This window comes from Physeter macrocephalus, chromosome 11 (genome assembly GCF_002837175.3).
Source record: "Physeter macrocephalus isolate SW-GA chromosome 11, ASM283717v5, whole genome shotgun sequence".
NCBI lineage: Eukaryota > Metazoa > Chordata > Mammalia > Artiodactyla > Physeteridae > Physeter > Physeter macrocephalus.
In genome coordinates this window covers 130,735,295-130,742,301 of record NC_041224.1, presented here as the reverse complement: position 1 = coordinate 130,742,301, position 7,007 = coordinate 130,735,295, and the positions used below count along the sequence as shown (strand labels likewise).

Sequence of the window (7,007 nt, the reverse complement as noted above, 5' to 3'; positions counted from 1 at the left end):
GATAGCTAGTGGGAAGCTGCTGCATAGCACAGGGAGATCACCTCTGTGCTTTGTTACCACCTAGAGGGGTGGGATAGGGAGGGTGGGAGGGAGGGAGATGCAAGAGGGAAGAGATATGGGAACATATGTATATGTATAACTGATTCACTTTGTTGTAAAGCAGAAACTAACACACCATTGTAAAACAGTTATACTCCAATAAAGATGTTAAAAAAAAAAAAAAGACAGCTTGGCTTGTCTCAAAGCTGAAAGTTTCTTGGCATTGTTGCTTTGCCTAAGTCAGCAATAGCATAGCTATATAAAAGCTTGACAAAGTTGTTCATCGGAGTTCTGCATTTTTCTCAATTTTTAATCTTTTAAAACTATTTGGAAAAAAACAAAATTATATTTTAAAACTATTATCACTGTGAAGCAATTCAAATCTTAAAATAAATAGAGTAAGCCAAATATCCATAAACTAACCACCTAGGTTTAAATTTAATCTTACATTTTGCCTTTTTTTTTTTTTTTTTTTTGTGGTACGTGGGCCTCTCACTGTTGTGGCCTCTCCCGTTGCGGAGCACAGGCTCCGGACGCGCAGGCTCAGCCGCCATGGCTCACGGGCCCAGCCGCTCCGCGGCATGTGGGATCTTCCCGGACCGGGGCACGAACCCGTGTCCCCTGCATCGGCAGGCGGATTCTCAACCACTGCGCCACCAGGGAAGCCCTTGCCTTTTTTTTTTCCAAAATTCTTTTAAGGAAGTTAAGCATCAGATAGAAAATGATAACATTTGTGTACCTGTGTTATTTAAGGTTTATTGTTGCAAGTAACAGAAAATAGTATGACCCGACTGTTGGCTGATGCTAGCACCAAGAATGAGAATGTGGATCTTAGCACAGAAAAGATCCATCACTGAGTAGAAACACCCATTCCAGGGTCAGTAGAAGAGAGTTTCCATGGTGAAAAGGACAAAGCCACCAGGGAGGGGGCACTCTGGAAAAGAGTTTTGAATTGCTAGGTATTCAACTGGCTACACAGATAATCCACAAAGGCACAGATCTGGCAAGGAGCAAAGACTACAAAGTTTGCTGTGTTCTCTGATGACAGAATGAGACACAAACACACAAAGGAGAACCTCATCCAAAAAATGGTGCTCAGGTAGTAAACAGTACAGAAGGCCACAGAGATTCACTGGGAGAAATGTCCTGTGAGCACCTACATGAGTACCTGGAAAGCAACTGAGCTGATCAAGAATATATAAACTTCTTCCAACCAAGAGACCATGTAGAATAAAGAAGGACATACTTGGCCAGCAATACATGGAACCAGTGTTTGCTGCCTTAATCAGCACATAGTAGGTGAGCAGAATGCAAAAGATAGCCATCCCTTCATTATCTCAGTATACAGCCACAGATCAGGAGATACATTCAGGTATTATAGCAATTATGGAAGCAGCAAGGGGCCCAGCCCCCATCCTCAAGCTCTTTGAAGAGGTTAATACTTGACGATGAAAGTGAAGGAAGAGAAAAGGGAGGCCAGGGACATACAGATATTCTGAATGTTGATTATATATAATGTGGATAAGATGAAGTACATGGTAACTTGCAGCAGAGATAATCATTTAAGCCTAGGTAAACTGTCCCTCCAATGACTTGTTCCAAATAGTACCAGTCCTGGACACCAAACCAGTTACAGAAATGATAAAACCCCTCCTCAACTAGGAACAGGGTAGTCCAATAATTAAAGTACAGATAAAACTTGTGGATAACATTTTCAAATCTCAGGACACCAAAGAAATAGGTGAAGAAAGATAACACAGTGATCACTGACAGAATGAAACACTTCACAAGGGTGTCCTGCTTCTCATAGGACAACCACAAAAAACTCAGCTAAGTCACCTTGACATCAATGGCTGGCAATGGATGACACTCAAATAAATAGTTGCACAGCATTCGTTGGGAATCTGGTCGTCTAGAACAGGAATTTTGAAAATGCATTATTAATTAAAGTTTCAAGCGGCAAAGTACATTTAATTGGGTAAAGTGAACTTAAATAATAAATAAGAGGTCTACGATTACTAAAATGAATAAGAAAACATAGTGGGGAAATTTATGAATGTAATGAAATACTTTCCACTGATTCCAGAGCCATATATCAGTCTTCGAACTTCAGCACCACTGACCCACAGGGGAGAAGAAAATTAGATTGTCTAGATTCCTTAGAGAACAACAGCCTAAAGAACCAACACTTTCCAACTCAACTCTGCCTCTGTGCTTTTTTCATGTAATGCTTTCAAAATTGTTTAACCTGTTTTTTAAAATCTAAAGTAGCAATGTTATTAAAAAGTTAAATCTAATTGTCACTAGACTACCCAGTTGAGATTTCATATCTTCTTATATATGATCAGAATGGATGATGAGACAAATAATTTTTTAAAATTTGGAATTGCCTTTGATTTGTTAGTATAATCAGACTCTAAAGGGTTTCTCAAACTTTAATATGCATATAAATTATGTGGGGAACTTGTTAAAATGCAGATTATGTTTCAATAGGATTAAAATCAAACTGGGTCTGAGATTCTGCATTTCCAACAAGCTCCCAGGTGATGCTGATACTGTTGATCCAAGGATCATACTCTGAACAGCGAGGACTTAGATTTGACTTTTACCATTCCTATTCAAAGCTTGTCCCTTAAATACTTTGTAATGTTTTTTAATTAATGAGTAGCAAGAAATAGGCCTCTGAAAGTTAAGACCACAAAACAATAAAAGAAGTTAACCTTTTCGTTGAAAATCTCCAATTCCCATATTAACATCTCATTCACAGCCTAATTGTAACCCAAATAGGAAAATTAAGATAAGAAGAAACAGCTGGGGGCTTCCCTGGTGGCGCAGTGGTTGAGAGTCCACCTGCCGATGCGGGGGACGCGGGTTCGTGCCCCGGTCCGGGAAGATCCCACATGCGAAGAGCGGCTGGGCCCGTGAGCCATGACCACTGAGCTTGTGCGTCCGGAGCTTCGCAACGGGAGAGGCCACAACAGTGAGAAGCCCGCATACCACAAAAAAAAAAAAAAAAAAAAAGAAGAAGAAACAGCTGGAACAGAGACAGAGTGACGTGAACCCTCTGCACTCATTATTTGATGGAGATCATTACCCAACTCTACACATAGTGCATGATATTTAATATGATTGGGCTAATTTATATCTGAAAAGAATAAGAACACCTTATGGATAAAATGGATAACGAATAAGAACCTGCTGTATAAAAAATAAATAAAATTCAAAAAAAATAAAGAACACCTTATGTAAAAAAATAAACTGGTCCATTAGCTCTGACTCTTTAACAGTCTATTATCTGATGTTACAAGTGCAGTCATGTGATAAACCTAGGAAACATTGCTAGTCTTCTTTTAATCTCTCTCTACAGCATTCCCCTTCTACCTTTTGATCATGGCATTATATCCACCCCATGAGTACTGCAACCAAAAATGCACAGTTGATAACTCTGAGACGTCCAGTGTTCACTTTTATGTGTGGTTAGTGTTAAAAAGAGAATAAAGGCTTGCTTTCATTTTTACATGGGCAACTACATAACTATAGTCTTGCAGTACAAGGAACTCATATAATGCATTGAAAAAAAATCCCACATTGTTATAGCATGTTGTTTAAGAACACAAGTTAGGCATCACAAGGAGAATTTTTTTTTCTTTTATTGCGTTTAAATGAATAAAGGTTAACTAAACCTATTATGGTGATCATTTCACAATATATGTAAATCAAACTATTATGATGTACACCTTAAACTTACATAAAGATGTATGTCAGTTATTTCTCAATAAAACTGAGAAAAAAGAATCCAAGTTACGCAGTTAAAAGTAATGACTTAAGTTCTATAAGACTTACTTTCCTCATGTACAAATAATGGGCAGTAACAGTGTACAGTGCTGTTGAGACGATTAAATGAAATTAATTCATGTAAAACATGGATTCTGCCTGACCTATGTAACTACTCAGTAAATATTAGCTATCTTTATGTATGGGGACCCAACACTTCAATTACTATGATTTATAATCTCTCTCCTTCAAGATCCACTCCTAGACAAGTTAAGTACATTGTCATTTATAGATTGTCTAGTGTGTATATACGGGACATCTCACCATCCCAGGAGGCCCATCTGAAGTTATACTGTGGAGTCCATGAAAACAGGTAAAATAAATGACAGGAAAAGATAATACTTTTGATAGGTAAATCAGCAAAATAAATAAAACTAAAGTATTAATGGAGACACTTTCAAATTCTTTTGATGTGTTTCCATTTTTTTCTTTTTTTTTGCTTATAGATAACCATAGTTTGTCATTCCTTTTAAAATTTTTATTGCAGTGTAGTTGATTTATAATACAACTTACAAGTTATACATATACATATATCCACTCTTTTTTTTTAAGATGCTTTTCCCATCTAGGCCATTACAGAGTATTGAGTAGAGTTCTCTGTGCTATACAGCAGGTTCTTATTAGTTATCTATTTGATATATAGTAGTGTGTACATGTCAATCTCAATCTCCCAATTTATCCCTCTTTCCCCTCTTATCCCCTGGTAACCTTAAGTGTGTTTTCTATATCCGTGACTCTATTTCTGCTTTGTAAATAAGTTCATTTGTACCCATTTTTTTTTAAAGATTCCACATATAAGTGATATCATATTAAATGGAAACCACAAAACATTACATTTTCTTGCCTGACATCATGTTTAGTTTTCATTTTGAGTGGATAGAGTAGTACAATACATGATATCTAAGGCCTACAAAATCCTGCCCCCCTCCACACACACAGACACACACAAATACCACACATCCAAATACATATTTATGGGAAATATGACCAAATAAAAAAGGGCCCTGAGTAAAGTCTGGTAAATTTGAACTTTATCTATACAATACCAACATGACTCTTCAATTTGATCAAGATTGAAAAACTACTCAACAATATCATAGGAGATCGGGTTGCTTCATGGAATCAGCCAGTGATTCACTGAGTTCACTGGTCAATTCAATCAACTTGTTTGCTGTGAAATCCCTGGAGAGGGAGCCTGCCAGGGTCAATAGCATCAAGCGCTGCTTTGGTTTACATTGGAATGATAGTCTAACCATTTCAGAGTTGGAGAGAGTTCTCAGATTCTATAAGAAAATGAGCTACTGGTTATATTTTGTAATACCAGAAAAAAGAAGCAAAAGAAGATGAGCTCCCTGGTACACATGTAATGTGTTATATCAGCAGGATAAATGGGCTAAAATTCATTTCTGATATATCAATCTCAGATCCAGAAGAATAAAAATAATATATTCATGACTGTGACTGGATTTGCATTAACATAGCTATAGGTAAAATTTTACCCCTTATATCTATGCTTCTAAACAATCTGGTACTTAATGTTGGGGGGAATTTCTATTCCCAATATCCCAGGGGGATATGCATATATAGAAGTGTTCAGCTACTTAAAACTGACATGGAAGCAATTCTGCATAGATTTCATGACTAATGAAAACACACACAAAATCAGTTCCTAACTAGCTAAGCCTGACAAGTTTAGATTTATACCACCAGCCTGATTATTTATAGTCCATTTATTTCCATACTAATTATAGAACAACCAAATAGTCAATGAAATTTTACTGTTATTTTGAAGACTGGTAACCAAATTAGTTTGTACATTTTGTTTGGACTGGTTTTATTTTTCCCAAGAGAATTATTATTTTTTTAAGAATCTAAAGAAAGTGAATTGAACATGCACAGTATTAAGAATAAATACAGTTCTTCAGGAAGAACAATTTCAAATAACATTAATGAATTTGAAAATAATAGGTGCTTAGCCATTGAATATATAAATTCATCATTATTAAGATAATATAAATTATTAAGAAAAAATATAAATTCTCTGTCAGAGAATGTTTTCATAGTAGCTCTAAAGGAAATACACCCAAACTTGTAAAAACTCTCCTGGCTCCCTGACTTCCACCCGTGCACTGCTCTTCTCTGCCCAGCCTGGAGTTGCATGGTCCTACCTCCAATCCAAAAGCTGGTCTGGGGTCTGGGACGTGGAAATGAGTTGGGGCTGGTGGGAGCATCGTGAACCCTGTGGAAGAGCTTCAATGTGTTGGGAGAAGCTTTCACTGCTGCTTTCTGTTCATGATTGACAGGAAAAATTTAGATAGCATGACTGCATTTCCTGATGAAAAGACCCACTGTAAACCTTGCTATGGAAAAAAGAGTGGGCCAAAAGGCTTAAGTGAAGCAGGGGCACTGGCATGTTCCAGACGGATGGTGGTGAGAGGCTAGGCATCCAAACTTACAGGACTACAACAAATCCAAGTACTTCTAAAAATGCTCATAAATAGGGAGGTGATGAGAAGTGTTCCAGATATGGGGATTTCATATATGCTGCAGAGAAGCTAACTGGAGCTGGAAAGTCCAGGCACAAATGTGTTTCTATGTGCCAAGTGTGGGAAGAGTCTTGTATCAACAACCCTGACTAGGAAGGAAGGCGAAATATACTGTAACAGATGCTATGCAAAGAACTTTGGGCCAAAGGATTTGAGCACAAGCCCTCGTTCATGCTCAGTAAAGGTGCAAACTCAGAACCCAGATTACACACAGAATTTCTACATAATCTAGGCTCAAGTCCTCTAACTAAACTACTGTAAAATCCTACCAGAACTTAAATATTGTATGTTACCCTGTACTTGGATTGACTAGCTGAAAGAGAGCACTGTATCCTTCTGCTTTATTCATCAGCATTTTCAAGAACCATTTCTTTTACATTTTAAATAAAACTTCAGCTTCAAAAAAACCAACTTCTCTATGCAATATTTACTAGTCAAATATTGTAATTCAAAAGTGTATAGATTAATATTAAATAAATGTAATATGATACAACTTTTATTCCCTTAATTTTCAAATTTATTCCTTCTTTGCACTGCTTTGCAATTGGGACTAGACCATTAATTTCCCTAAAGCTCTTAACATCTGTA

At 37.0% G+C, this 7,007-nt stretch overlaps 1 pseudogene; it reads right to left on the bottom strand.

Moving 5' to 3' along the window:
• Nucleotides 1–794: 794 nt before the first annotated feature.
• Nucleotides 795–1,977, bottom strand: LOC102989393 (dolichyl-diphosphooligosaccharide--protein glycosyltransferase subunit STT3A-like; annotated as a pseudogene).
• Nucleotides 1,978–7,007: the final 5,030 nt, after the last annotated feature.